The 15,727-nt window shown below is 41.3% G+C and overlaps 2 protein-coding genes across 2 annotated transcripts in view; one reads left to right on the forward strand and one right to left on the reverse strand.

Moving 5' to 3' along the window:
• Window positions 1-15,727, reverse strand: part of LOC113838983 (zinc finger protein 431-like) — a 662,051-nt gene that overhangs the window by 333,701 nt on the left and 312,623 nt on the right. The gene's annotated exons all lie outside the window — the stretch shown is intronic.
• The window catches only part of LOC113838582 (zinc finger protein 431-like), a 172,906-nt gene that overhangs the window by 88,618 nt on the left and 68,561 nt on the right, over window positions 1-15,727 (forward strand). The window lies entirely within an intron of this gene.

Here is a 15,727-nt window from a genome sequence, read left to right on the forward strand (position 1 = left end):
CCATGGTTCTAGGAGGCTCTTATACTCAGAGGAATTCATCCTAGGATACACATAGGAAGCCTAGTTTCAATTCAATAATAAAATAAATAAGTTCTAGAAGGATGTATCCCAGCCTGTGGGAGAAGGAAGTAGCAGTGCAGCCATGAATTCCAGGTCATCTTTGCTGTACATAGTATCAGGCCAATGAGACTGTATAGGAAGATCCAGTCTCAAAAAACAAAAAACACTCCAAAACATGTCAACTATGGGTACTCCATGTTTTGAGCTTATTTAACAGGAAGTATTAGAGGTGTTTGCCAGACCTCAAGATGGGCCAGAGTCAGTACATAGCAGAGCCCTGGCAACAACTAAAATGGACCACCTTATGGCACTGCAGTGGATACTTGGAGTCCTTGAGGTCAGGGTGCAGGCAGAGTTGGAATGAGGGCATCACCTTGTTGGTATAAATGTGGACTTCAGGCAAGATGCTGGTAGTGCCTTCTGGTGGTGTATTCTCCTTATTCTGGTAGGAACTGGCATTGATTCCACCATGAAGTGACCACTGGCATTGAACTTGAGGTAACTGCTGGTGCTGGGCTTGAGGTGACAGCTGATGATGGACTTGGGGTGACAGCTGAAAATGAACTTGAGTTAACAGCTGATGATGGACTTGAGGTGACTGCTGAAGAGGGACTTGAGGAGGAGACAGCTGATGATGGAATTGAGGAGACTGCTGGTGATGGAATTGAGGTGAGTTCTTGTGATGGAATTCGGGTGATTACTGGGGTTGGAATTGAAGTGACTGCTGGTGTTGGACTTGAGGTGACTGCTGGCGTTAGACTTGAGGTGACTGCTGGTGTTGGACTTGAGGTGACTGCTGGTGTTGGAATTGAGTTGACTGCTGGCGTTAGACTGGAGGTGACAGCTGGTGTTGGACTTGAGGAGACTCTCGTGGGACTAAGGGTAACTTCTGGTGTAACTTCAGGTAAATGAAGTAGTAGAAGTGGTTACAGCTGATGATGGACTTGGGGTGACTGCTGGTGTTGGGCTTGGGGTGACTGCTGGTGTTGGACTTGAGCTGACAGCTGGTGTTGGACTGGAGGTGACTGCTAGTGTTGGAATTGAGGTGAATGCAGGTGTTTGACATGAGGAGACAGAAGGTGTTGGACTTGACGTAACTACTGGAGAGGGAGTTGAGGTGACAGCTGATGATGGACTTGACGTAACTGATGGTAATGGACTTGAGTGGACTGTTGGTGTTGGACTTGAGGTCAATCAAATGGGACTTGAGGTGACTGCTGGTGTTGGATTTGAGGTGACAGCTGATGATGGACTTGAGGAGACAGCTGGTGTTGGACTTGAGGTGAATCAAGGGGAACTTGAAGTAACTGCTGGTGTGGGACTTCAGGTAAATGAAGTAGTAGTAGAGGTGACAGCAGATGATGACCTTGTGGTGACAGCTGAAGATGGACAATAGGTGACTGCTGTTGATGTATTGAGGTGACAGTTGATGCTGCACTTGAGGTGACTGATGGTGATAGAGGTGAGGTGACTGCTGGTGATGGACTGGAGTTGACAGCTGGTGTTGGACTTAAGGTGACCTAAGTAGGAATTGAGGCGACAGCTGGTGTTGGACTTGAGGTGACTAATGCTGTTGGAATTGATGTAAGTGCGTGTAAAGGACTAGAGATGACTATTGGTTTGGGACTTGAGGTGATTGCTGGTGTTGGGCTTGAGATGACAGCTGGTGTTGGACTTGAGGTGACTGCTGTTTTTAGACTAGAGGTGACTGCTGGTGTTGGAATTGAGGTGTCTTCTGGTCTTGAAAATGAGGTGACTTCTGGTGTTTGAGTTAAGGTGACAGATGGTGCTGGATATGAGGTGACTGTTGATATTGGATTTGATGTGACACGGGTATTGGACTTGAGTTGACTGCTGCTGATGGTCTTGAGGTGACTGCCAATGTTGTAATTGAAGTGACTGCTGGTGTTGGACTTGAGGTGACAGATTGTGTTGGAGTTGATAAGACTCAAGTGGGACTAGAGGTAACCGCTGGTGTAGGACTTCAGATAAAGTATTAGAAGATGTTACAGGTGATGGTGGACTGGAGATGAAAGCTGATGATGTATTTGAGGTGACAGCTGATGATGGACTTGAGGTTACTCTTGCTGTTGGACTTGAGGTGCTTGCTGCTGTTGGAATTGAGGAGGCTGCTGGTGTTGGAATTGCGGTGACTGCTGTTTTTAGACTTCAGGTGATAACTCATGTGGACATGTTTCCCGACCAGAAGGACATCAACCTGGAGCAAGAGATTCAGTGATGGGGACAAGAGATGCAGAAAGAACGACCATAAGACAGGATTCTGATCAAGTGGCAAACTTTACTTTTTTCTCATGCTAGCTTATATAGTCAGCAGAGCAGGATATGGGGAGGGGTAGAATAGGTTGTTTGTGAGCCAGATGTTAGTGTAGGCAGGATATTAGGAAGCCACAAAGAGGATGCTTGGCAGGATGAAGAGTTTATGTGTAAGAGGTCCAGGAAGGGTTGCCTAGTTGACTGAGCCTGTGGGTGGAGGACTGGGTCAGGTTGTTTCTTTTCTTGAGCTAAGGTTCTAAGGAGCTGCTATGTAAAGTTTGACTATGTGGCCTGCCAAGCATGGCCTAGGATATCATGACAAGCCCTGAGATTCGGCTCCCAAAATATTCCCCCTTCCTTGTACAAAAAGTAGTAGCCAATTTTTCAGCAGCGGGGGATAGAGGCCTGGCCCCCAGTTGGAGAATCTATAGTGATTTTATAAAGGACATTTTTCTCTGAACTCGGGGATGACTTCTTGGAGCCATCTGAAAGGCAGGACCGTCTGGATGCCTTTTGTGGGGGTGGGGAAGCTTTAGGACATCGACCCCATTGCGTGTACGCATATTCCTCAGAAGACAAGGTCTCCTTGCAGTACCATCCAGGTGTGCACTTCTGAAGCTGGCCGTGGGGAAGTGGGTTAGTATTGGACCAGATCAGGCTGAGTGGCAGAGTCCACTTGTTGCTTGACAAAGGCCACAAGTCGATTAAAGTCCCAAGGGCTGAAGGAAAATAATAAGAGGAGCCCTTTCAGGGGTCCAAGGAGGGAAGGGAAGAGGGTGGCTATCCATGGGGAAGTAGTAGGAATGGGTAGAAAGAAGCAAAAAGAAATAACAGGAGGTTATTTTCCTATATGATGGAAGCCAGCCAGGCCAATTGTTGAGTTGGTGTCATCAAGGTCATTTTCACGTGGGCATGTAGAATGGGTTGATTGGGGCAATGGACAGCACTGTCAGACACAGGACTGTCAGCATGTGTTCAGACATACAGCCATCTTCTCCTGACATAACGATATTGAAAACACTGTACTTGCTGGAGAACCAGAAACCGAAACTGCAGCAGCAGAAATAATTACTAAGTGGAAATTCCAGCACTTAATAATTGTCCCATAAAGTACCCCAAAACAAAGAATCACTTGGTCAATGAATGGTTAAGTGAGAAGAGTGAGAAGACAGGACAGCTTTCAGAAAGTCCTCTGAGCATAACTACAGATCCAGAGGTGTCAGCTACACAGCTCAATTCTTTGCGAGGTCTCACTTGCATGCCCCATGTATACTCTGTTCCTAAGCATTATATTAGATTTACATCACCATTCCTTTAGGAAAAAAAGAGAAGAAAATAAACTACTGAAAACATTTCTGGCTCATGGACAAAGCAAAAGTGGAAACGCCAAAAGTGGCAATTTGGACAGGGATTTTTTTCAGGCCCAAAAGTCTCATAATAGGAATCCCTCCTGACATCCACATCTCCTTCCCCTCCTGCATTGCACAGCCAGATTAGCATCACTGTCAACCTTAGCCTCCTTAATTCCATGACCTCATGCAACTTCCCAGCATTCCCCAGGAATTGACAGGAGAATGCTGAACTCCCCCCAACATTGGCCACTGCAATAGTGGACAAACCACCATGGATCCACAATCCAGGAGTAGAAACAAAGAAGGACTAGCAGTTTTAAACGTAATAGCATTAAAAAGATTGTGTGAAGCTTTCTTTTACTTTTTAAACCAACCTGGCATGGGCTTCTCACTCGTGATCCTTCCCTAACCTGGCCACACTGTACTGCTGCACTTCATGTCTTATGAAACCATCTGGTCTGCCATGTTGTCAGATGATCAACTCCTGGAGGCAGTTGCCAACTCTAGCATATTTTTTCTTTAATGGTTCCTTCCTGGGGGAACCATGGACAAAGATCCCCCCAAAAAAGGAAGAACGTTTTTGTTTGATTCTTTAATCTGAGTTTCTTGAGCCTTGAGGGATTTTTTGAATCCAGAAAGATATAAATCTTCCTTGCTAATTCTATCAATTGTTTTTATTAACCAAGGTTCCCTGCATCTTGAGGGATTCTGTGATCCCAGAAAGAAATAAATCTTCCTTGCTAAATGCTTGTCCCATTACTCAACTTTTCCACGTAGGTAGTGCTCATGAACTGAAAGTCCCAAGCACTGGGCAGGCTGCTGGGTCTTCCTCCAAACGAGGCTCACAATCAACCTTTTCGTGGATGCCTCACTGCATGGATGGCACCGTCCTTCTAATGAGCACTGAAGTTCCCAGATCCCCAACTCTATCCAGTCCCATGTTGGGCACCAATTGTCCTGACCTGCAGGATGTCAACCTGGGGCAACAGAGTCAGGGATAGGGAATGGGGACAAGAGACTCAGAAAGAACGACCACAAGACAGGATTCTCATCAAGTGGCAAACTTTACTTTTCTCAGACTAGTTTATATAGTCAAGATATTGGGAGGGACAGAATGGGTTGTTTGTGCACCAGGTGCTGGTATAGGCAGGATATTAGGAACCCACGAAGAGGATGTTTGGCAGGGTAAAAGAGTACATGAGTAAGAGGTCTAGGAAGGGTTGCTTAGGTGATTGAGCCTGTGGGTGGAGGACTGTGTCAGGTTGTTTCTTTTCTTGAGCTGAGGTTCTAAGGAGCTGCTATGTAAAGGTTAACTATGTGGCCTGCCAAGCATGGCCTAGCATCTCATGCCAAGCACTGAGATTCAGCTGCCAACAGTAGAGCAAGTACATTAAGGCTCATATTGTGCTTATAGATAAATAATTGGTCCCTTAAAGTAAGAAGACAAATTACTCATGACCATTTCATAAAATAGGGTGTCATGAGTTTCACTATATTCTAATTAACAATGTGCCATCAGCGTGGCCAAATGTAGAAGAACTGAATGGGGTCCTGGCTGAAGGCACAATTTTCCCCTTTATCAATGGGGCAGATAGTGAGAATATTTTTAATAGAGGAAATATGAAGCCAAATATAGGTCAAAATTAGCTAGCATAATTGACATTGATGAAGGACATAACTTTTGGTTAAGGAGAAAAAGTTCTATCAATTTTAGCAAATGTTGAATGTCTTCCTGTGAAGTCTATGTAGAGAAGGGACCCACCACTGCTTCTTCATCTAGCAGTTCTTCAAACGTTAGGATATCCATGACTTTTGGGAAATTTGGAAGACAAGTATCAACTTCAGTGTTTTTTAACAGCTGGTGCAACTGTGTCAACCATACTGTCTCCTTAGTTTGTGCTCAACAACCCAGATCAGTTTACGAATGGTAACTGCAATATTTCTTGTGACTGGATTACTGTTAGTATCCTCCAATCCTCCATATGCTCACTATGATGGGGATCTGCGAACTCTATCGAGAGTGGATTCCCGTGGTGAGAACTTAAAACTAGGATTCGCATTAGCCATAGAAAGAATGTCTGAGACCTACCTTATGAGTCTGTGGAGATTGGTGTAAACTACATTATTGCACACATAAAATACTTTTTAAAAAGTCCTCAATGGAATTGTGCAAGGCAGATTAGAAGAAAGCAAAGAACTAGGTCATCTTGTAGTGTTACAAAGAGTTCCAACCCAGATTTTAAAGTGAGAAGGAAAGGGAGTTATTTGCCTCACCATATTGCATAGTCAAACACATTATCTCTCCATCTGTGGTTCCAAATCTTCATTCCAATTTGTAATGTTCTTTTCCTTACATATCCCATATAAACTTGACATGCTCTAACCATTTATCAAAGAGGAAGAAAAAAAATTGCCTTCTCTGTGGACTTTCCAAATTTAACATAAGCTACATGGCATAGAACAAAGTGTGGATTCTCACTGTTTAGATTATTTACTACTGGATCCAATATGAGTACCAGGGTCTTTGAATGTCACATCAGTATAAGCAAGCATTTCAGTTATTAATAACTGTGTCTTTCCAACACACCATAGTAGTGAGAGGGGAGATTTAAGGCTGTGTACTTAGATCTTATGCATGGAGATTCACCATGGATATATAATATCAAATGGGAAGGTAATGCAAAGACATATTAGGCAGAGAAGCATGTTTAATATCATCTTTGGCATTAAGAAAATCTCTGAGTTGCAGATGGGAAAATTTAATAATTTAATTGTACCTTGTAGAATTATTTAATTTCTAATGCAAGATTGTAATAGAAGAAAAGGACTGAGCTTCTCACTGACTCACAATAGCACAGAAGAATGCTTATTTTCAAAGAGGAATATATATGACACTTTTGTTGAGTGTGTTCTGTATCTCCTTTGGCAGAATGGAAACTTCTGAAACCAGCCTGGGTAAGGGTATATTTCTGAATCTTCTTATTAAGAGGAGGAAACACCTTATACACATTATTTCAGTGTGTAGAAATCCAATTCACCCTTGACAGTGGTGAAATCCTAGGTTACCTTTGTTAGTGGGAAAATATTTGGGCTCTGACTCATTATGCCCCTTAGCTACAGATATGCATAACATGAGTCAAAACTTTATGAGTCCTGAAGGACAATTGGTCTTCTGGTAATTGATGCTTCCACAAGACTTTCTTTGTCTCTACAATTGATAACAAATTTTCTAGGCAGATGAATCGATATCTATATTTTATTCTCTGCTGTATATTCATGGATGTTGTGACGTTGCTGATTTGCTCAGCTGTGGAGTCTTTCATGTGTAATGACAAGTGACCATATTCAGAAAGGTCAACTAGAGTTCAGACAGGTAACTCTGAAGTGTCTTTGAAAATACGGTGGCTTGAGAAACTCACTTGCCAATGGAAAAGATTTTTGAGTTTTCAATTACCAGATAATTTTGCCCAAACCACCTAAAATGATATTGAATACCTGGAAAACACTGATCTTCAAGAGATGCATTATAAGCTTTCTAATCTATCCTGTTGTCTCAAAGTACCCAATTTTTTTCTACAGAAGAAGAAGTATAAGGCACCATTCACTTTAGTCCCTGCTACTGAGTAGTAAAATGATTTATACCCAATTGTACAAATGGACAAATGTGAGTGCCATGGAAGACAAAAGTCAAAATCAGTCTTTTGTCTAAGAACTATGTCTTATGCCTTATCTAGAAGTGAAAAGGTAAGGAGTAATAATGGCAGAATGGGAGTACTAGACACCTTCTATTAAAGAATAACTGTCAGACCCTCTTAAACAAAAGTGAATGTCAGAAACCCCTTGGTCAGTGGATGCATAAATCATAATTCCCTGACTTAAAAGGGATTAGCAGTAGAAGAATATCCCAACATATATAACCAGGTTGTGAAACCCTTCTTCAGATGTTAGTATTTCCATATATTGTCTTGAATCTGGGGAAGACCAGCTACCATTCAAATGTTGTTTGTAACACCATGAATGATGCAGGCTGAGAAGTTTGCTTCATCTATTTTCAGTCAGCCCTTTAGATCTAGGTATTAATGGCAGAATTCTCATTTCTGATGACCGGCTAAAAGATAGATGACATGAATTCTTGACTTTGTTTGCAAATACTGGGTTCTGGCATATGTAGGCTAGACATTATTAAGAGAGGAACATCGCTAATTTTAAATATCAGACTACAAGAATCATAAAACAAAGGTCCAAGGGGCCACTACTTAGTTAGAGAACATGTTTGCGTACTACATAAGACATGGGGAATCCCATAATCCATCAGAAAAATATCTCAGTCTGTATTATTCATACGAGGCTGTTCCTGTAAATCAATGTCAGATTCAAAGATTCTTTTATAATGGAACAGCAGTTCTCAATTGTGAGACAAAATTATCAGAAGAATCACTTATCACATTTCCTCAATGTCAGCTGTTTATATTCTAGCTTATTAGAGCTGGAATTCTATAGTTATGTATTAACCAAGAAACATTTTTTAGCTAGGGGTCTGTGCACTCTTTGACCTTGGAAGAAATGTTTGATGCTCACTTTATTATAGGTGTAATAATGAAGAATATTGGTACATAGGATTTCTGAGGAGTTGACTTATGTGCATCAGACACTATCTTTCAAAAAAGTGGGAATTATGCTCCTTTGGCCACATAGTGAAAATCTGATACATTTTCAGCAGGCAATTGCCTACCTTATAAAATTAAGTCCAGTATAACCTAGAACATTCTTCTTAGATTCTGAATCTTCCCTGTGATTTGGTATGCTCATATCTAGAGTGGGATCTGCAAGAGATATTTCAATACTCTTGGATTCTTGAAATTTTTTGTTTTGTTTGCGTAGTTACATTTGTTGTCAGTAAATCTAACAGATCTGGGCTGCAATGGTGAGAACACAGTTTTTACTGATTGAATTGAAGGAAGTAGATAGATTCCAGGCTCTTATTGTTCTCTTTGTTCTCTATGACCTGTCATTATTGTGAACAATGTTTTTTTCAATAAGTAGGCAAATCAATGTGCCCATGCTCAGAAAAGGGAAATATGAGAGCTCCTTGAGTCAATCGGAGAAGTTCTAACTCCTGTCTTTCATAGGTTAAAAGAAAACAGTAACTCAAAATTTGGCATGGAGAGTATCTCCAATGGTGCTGTTGTAAGGGTTAATGCCATAATTTACCTTTTAATGAATAGCACGATCCAGAAAAATTCCTGTTATATTTGAATTCTTCTTTAAAGTATAGAAAACATCTGTCTCTGGCAACTCCACTGAAGGGATGAGCGAAATCTTCACATTCTTCTCAGAGTTTGGATGTAAATTCCTGGGCCTAGGTTCTCAAACTTATAAACAACTTAAAAGATGTTATCACAAAGAACAGTAACATCCCAATTTTGGTGAGAACTTATCAGTAAATGGCCTGGTTTTCAAGCTAGCTTTTCTATATTTTTGTGATGGGTCTTCAAATTAGTGTTCCCTAAATTTCCCTTGGAAAAGGGTATACATAAGGGCTACCAAGCACAGAGGTAGAAGGTCTCAATCACTGTTAGTTTTTCTTGGAAACAGTATAAAACTAAGATTAGCATGAATGCATTGAAGACATTATATCATTTTTTAGTGATAGGGTTTACTTTAATCAATATTTAATATTGTAGAATCACTTGGTGTACAGATGTTATGCTTTGTATCTTACTTCTGCATAGAATATTATCTCTCACAATATAGTAGAAATAATTAATGTCTATATTCTCCCCCATTGAATAAGAGTCCTGCATGCCACTCTTAGTTCACTCCTGAAAATCTGATGCTATGCTCATGTGGTTAACAGAAATAAGTTAATTTCACTTATGAGAATTTTCCAAGTAGTTTTACAAGGTTAGTTTTGATGAGTTTAAGTCTAGGTCTTACCTTTGTCCCTCTTTTCACAGAAAGAGAAATATTCAGAGCTTTGAGGGTAGTACTTCATTTCTTCTTGTTCCAAAGAGTGAGGAGCCATGATTTTACAGCCATGCACTCTGGTGTACCTCTAACCTTCTCTGATTAGAGCAGGAATTTCTTAGTTCCAGTTGAGAATAAATATATATTCTAGGAATACTTGTTAGGATGAGAATATACAAACATTTGTTCTATTTAATATGAAGTTCTGGGGCCTCTGACAGGAAAGTTAACTGTCTCACCTAGCTTCTCCTTGACTGTATTGATCTCAGATTCCCTTGATTAATGATTAGGAAAATTTTTCCACCTGTGAATGATGCAAACATCTATATCCCAACATTATTTCGTCTGAAACACATTTTAGTGACTATGGATTGTCCAGAATCTACTGAATCAGGAAATGTATGTCACATTGCATGTTGATCTACTAAGGAAAGTCTGAAACACTTGATTCTCAGTGTGAATTTCTCAGTAAACTTCTGAGGTAATGAGAAGTATAGATTATGTCCTGGTAGTTGCTTAGGTTTATTTATGAGAACATTTGCTATGATTGAAGACCTGAGGTATCTCCTTATGAGGGATAATAAATATATAATAAATATAAATGGAAATATATATCTGTGTACTTCTTAGGCCATTAGTTATAAACATATATGTCGCATAGCTTATTGAGTCATTATCATGCTGTTTGGGTATCATCTTGAAAAGGTGCATATCTGGCCCGTTTGGGGAATGTGAATGGGTCTGAAGCATTCTAGTTCTGTTAGGTCTGATTGTTCTGAGGGCCAAATTGTTATGCTCCCTTGCTGAGGTTCTACTTGTTTGCATCTTTTCTTCTTAGATTGTAATGTATTGTCTCCAGAGTCCTAGAAGTAGACTGGAAAGTGATATCTTCATAGGAAGGGAGATGTTGAAAGATAGAGTATGCCAGTATAGACAGTTTTAAAGGTCCCTGTGTGAACTTCAAAGGCCCCAAACAATCAGGGACAGGAAAAGTGGTCCACAATCCAGCATGTAGGTGTGGAACAATCCTGAACATATATAACTCATGTAGAAGTTGGGAAAATGTCTTTAGTGTAGATGAAAGTTACTTGTGCTTGATGTGAGGATGATGGAATGTCTAGGGACCCAGATGTACCTGGAGTAAAGTTAAAGTCCCTTTCATGAAATATGTTTGTTGTGATGATTTCATCAGGTATAACAACTGACCTGGGAATTTGTCGGCCATAGGTTTTCTAGCCTAAGCCATTTTAAACAGTATGTGATCCACTGAGGCTTCATTTTGCACTACTTTTCTGTTTCCATTTGCTTCTCCTAATAGAGGAATAGATGGAGAAACCATTGTAAGATGGAGAACAGGTGAGCTATTCTACCTGGAATAACACCTGTGTGAAATTCTGGTCTGCAGGCATGGACAACAATACAGAACTTTGAGTGAACTACAAATGCCAAAAGAACTCCTGGTAGAGCAAAAGGTTTGCACATCACCGTCCAAGGAGGGGCATCATCATGAACACCTCTCTCACTTGTGGTACTTACAAGGACCTCTCCGACAATGTTGGAGTAAGCCTGTGCCTGTATTGAAGATGAAGGGAAGACCTCAGAAAAGGAAAACACAAGATGAATGACAGAGTCCCATCCATCACATGTGTTAAATGTTAGTGTTCTCTCTGCTTTTAAGGAAGGCAAAGGAGGTTGTGGGTCAATGATTTTCTGGTACAGACCATGGTAAACTGGTGCTGATCCATTGAGGCTTACTCAGGTTGTAGTTTGTAATATACATCTGTTTCTCATAGAGGATGACAACATTGGGCCACTTTTGTAAATGGGCAAAGGTATTGTCTATTATACATTGGAGGGCATATGTATGAGCATCCAGTCTACAGGAATGTACAGTGCTACAGTCCCTTGAGTGAAGTATAAAGGCTAAGAAGAATCAGGGACAGTGCAAAATAGGTTCACTGAGGCCTCTGCAGGGGAACGATAAGCAAGTATTTCTTCCTCATGGGTGGATAATGTTATAGCCTGTCAGGTAGACTAAGAACTAATCTGGGACTCTTCTGAGGGTGTATAAATGTCTGTCCTCATGGCAATACCAATGCTAGTTTTTAGGCCTCCATCAGTCTTAACGTATTGAATGGAGTTTGTGGGTCATAGTATTGCTGTGCAATGCCATTGTGACCCTGATGTGATCTACTGAGGCTTCCTTCTATGGTGGTTTCTGGTTTCTATCTGCTTCTCCTAGGGAAGGAATGCCTGGAACCCATTTTGTAAATGGTAATATCAGTGATCTCTTCCTGTGTAGAAGGCATATGTGTGTGTGTCCAGTCTACAGGAATGGATAGTGTTATAGGCCCTTGAGTGAACTTAAGGGGAATGAAATTTCCATAGCCAGAACAAGATGGTGCCACAGAACCCTCTGAATGTGAGGGATCATTCAGAACTCCCTCCATTTTGGACTTTGTTTGTGCTCCTCCAGCAGAGAGAGAAGTATCCTGAGACTCTTCTGAGAATATAGGAAAGTCTAGAGACACAGATGTTCCAAAAATAATGTCAAAGTCCCATTTATCTTCTGTATTGAATATTAGGCCTCCCTCAGCTGTTAAGACATTAGTAGAAGGTTGTGTGTCTTCAGATTTCTGGCCTGAGTAATTGTCATTAGAATGTGATCTATTCAGGCTTACTTGCACAGGGGCTGCCTGTTGAATTCTGGTTCTCATACAAGAGGATGGCTTGGGGTCATCTTTTATAGAGGGAGAAGTTTTTAGCTCTTCCACCTGAGAGGGCATGGTATGGAATGTATTGTTTGTCCTTGTTTGAAGGGTGCAGGCTGTACAGAGTCAGGGACAGAGCAAAATCGGTCCAGATCACCCACTGAAGGAGAGGCATCATCCAGAATTTCTCGCTCAATTATGGGTGATGGTAAGGCCCCTCTAGTAGAGCTGGAAGAAACCTGGGCCTCCTCAGAGGATTCAGGAATATCTGCAGGATCAGATGTCCCTATTATAATATCAGTGTCCCATTTATAAGAATTGTTTGGTATTACAACTCCCTCAGCTCTTAAAACAGTGCATTTATAAGAATTGTTTGGTATTACAACTCCCTCAGCTCTTAAAACAGTGCAAAGAGTCTGTGTTTTGTGTTTTTGCAACTCTAGGCCATTTTGGTCTGCTTTTGATCTATTGAGACTTCCTTGTGGTTTAGTTTCATGAGTCAATCTCCTTGTCCTGGATCAGGAAACCAAGGACCCCACTTTGTAAGATGGAGAGTGAGTGATATCTTCATTCGATTTGAGGATATGTGTGTATGTCCAATCTGCTGGAATGCATAATGTTGTAACATTGTCAATTGAGTGAACTGTAAGGCCATTGAGTGAACTGTAAGGGCCCAAAATAACCATTATCAGGGCAGTATGAATCTGGATATCCCATTGAAGGTGTGGAATCATCCAAATAGCCTACAACACATTTGGACTCTGTTTGGGCTTTGCCAGTAGACATGGAAGTAACCTGTTCCTGTTCTGAGAATCAAGGAAGGTTTAGAGACCTAGATGTACCAAGAACAATGTCAAATTCCCATTCATCTTTTATGTTGGATGTTAGGCCTTCCTCGACTGTTAAAGAAGAGGTTGACGGTTTTGGGTCATTGCAATTATGTTCTAAGGAATTGGCACCAGGATGTGATCTATTGAGTTTTCTTTGTGCTGTGTCTTTCTGTTGAATACTGCTTTTCATAGAAGAGTGGGGCATGGGATTCTTTTTGAAAACAGAAGAAGTTGTCAACTCTTCTACTTGAGAGGAAATATGTGTGAACTTCAAATCTACAGAAATGGAATCAGGGACAGAGCAAAATTGTTTCACTGAACCTTCTACAGGAGAGTCCTCAGCCAGACTTCCTCTCTCACTTGTAAATGTTGTTAAAGCCCCTCCAGGAGAGCTGGAAATATCTTGGGCCTCTTTTGAGGATGAAGGAAAGTCTGGACACTCTGAAGGCCCCATGGTAATACCAATTAACCATTAATCATATATGCATGGTTTTAGCCTCTCTCAGCTCTAAAGACATTGCATGGATTTTGTGGGTCATAGGATTGTTGTGCAATGCCATTGTGATCTCGATGTGATCTGCTGACTCTTCTTTCTACTGTGGTTTCCTGTTTCAATCTGCTTCTCCTAGAGGTGGAACATGTGGAACCCAATTTCTATAAGGGAGAATGTGTGATCTCTTCCTCTGGGAAGGGCATATATGTGTATGTCCAATCTTCTGGAATAGATAATGTTATAGGCCCTTGAGTGGTCTGAAAGGGCATAAAAGATCCATAGACAGAGTAAAATGGTTCCTGACACACCTCTGAAAGTGATGGGTTACCCAGAATTCCCTCACTTGTGGACTCTGTTTTGTCCCCATCAATAGAGATGGAAGCAACCTCTGTGTGTTCTGAGAATATTGGAAGATGTACCAAGAACAATGTCAAAGTCCCATCCATCTTTTGTGTTGGATGTTAGGACTCCCTCGACTCTTAAGTCATTTGTTGGTCGTAGGATTTCTGGCTTGAACAAATGCCATCAGGGTCTGAACTATTCAGGCTTCCTTGTGCAGTGGCTGCTTGTTGCTGCTTGTTGAATTCTGGATTTCATAGAAGAGCATGGCCTAGGGTCCTCTTTCATAGAGTGATAATGTGTCAGCTCTTCATTCTGAGAGGGCATATTTGTGCACATCCACTCTACATATGGACTGCGTTGTTGTTCCTTGATTGAACTGCAAAGACTGAAAAGTGTCAGTGACAGAGCAAAATCAGTCTACAACAAAATTTGCATGTGTGAAATAATCCAGAATTCCTCCTTCAAATGTGGATGATGCTAAGGCCTCTCCAGTAGATCTGGAAACTACTTGGACCTCTTTTGATGATGCAGTAGTTTCTGGAAACTCAGATGTCCCCAATAAAATATCAGTGTCCCATTCATCATAAGTGTTTCTTGTTAGCACCTCCTCATCTTGTAAGGAAGGGCTTGGAGTTTGTGGATCATATTTTTGCAACTCTAGGCCATTGTGTCCTTGTTTTGTTCTACTGAGGCTTCCATGTGCAGTCATTTCCTGTTTTAATCTGCTTCTCCTAGAGTGGGAATCCCTGGGCCACACTTTATAAAAAGGAGATTGATTGATACCTTCATCTGGGTAGGACATATGTGTGTATGTCCAGTCTGATGGAATGGATAATGTTACAGGTCCTTTAGTGAAATGCAAGGGCCCAAAACAACAAGGACCAGAGGAAAATGGTTCGTGAGACCACTCTCAAAGTAAAGATTATCCAAAGCACCTTCCTCCCATCTGGAATGTGCTTGGGCTTTGCTAGAAGAGAAGGACCTATTCTGTGCCTGTTCTGAGAATAATGGAAGCTTTAGAGACCCAGATGTACTCAGAACAATATCAAAATCCCATTCATCTTATCTATTGAGTGTCAGTCCTTCCTCAGCTATTAAAAAATTGGTAGAAGTTGGTGGGTCATTGGATTTCTGGCCTGAGCAATTGTCATCATGTTGTAATCTATTTAGACTTCCTTGTGCAGTGGCTACCTGGTGAATTATGGATTTCATGGAAGAGAATGGCATAGGGTCCTCTTTTATAGAGGGAGAATGTGTCAGCTCTTCCACCTGTGAGGGCATATGTCTGAGTGTCCCATCTACAGGTATGGAAAGGTCTGTTGTTCCTTTACTCAGCTGAAAAGGCTGAAGAGGTTCAGGGGCAGAGAAATGTAGGTCCACAGCTCTCTCTGTAGGGGAGGCATTGGCCACAGCTCCTCCCTCCATTGTGGGTGATGCTAAGGTCCCTCCAGTAGATTTAGAATTAACCTCTTTTGAGGCAGAAGAAATGTGTGGGGAATTAGATGTCCCAATTAAGCTATCTGTGCCCCATTCACTGTAAGTGTTTGTTGTTAGGGCTCCCTTAGCTTTTAAGGCAGGGCAGGGAGTTTGTGGGTCATATTTTTGCAAATTTAGGGCATTGTGTTCTGGTTTTGCTCTACTGAGGCTTCCTTGTGCTGTGGTTTCATGTTTCCATCTGCTTCTCCTAGATGAGGAAAG

The sequence above is a fragment of the Cricetulus griseus genome, unplaced genomic scaffold (assembly GCF_003668045.3).
Source record: "Cricetulus griseus strain 17A/GY unplaced genomic scaffold, alternate assembly CriGri-PICRH-1.0 unplaced_scaffold_1, whole genome shotgun sequence".
Classification (NCBI taxonomy): domain Eukaryota; kingdom Metazoa; phylum Chordata; class Mammalia; order Rodentia; family Cricetidae; genus Cricetulus; species Cricetulus griseus.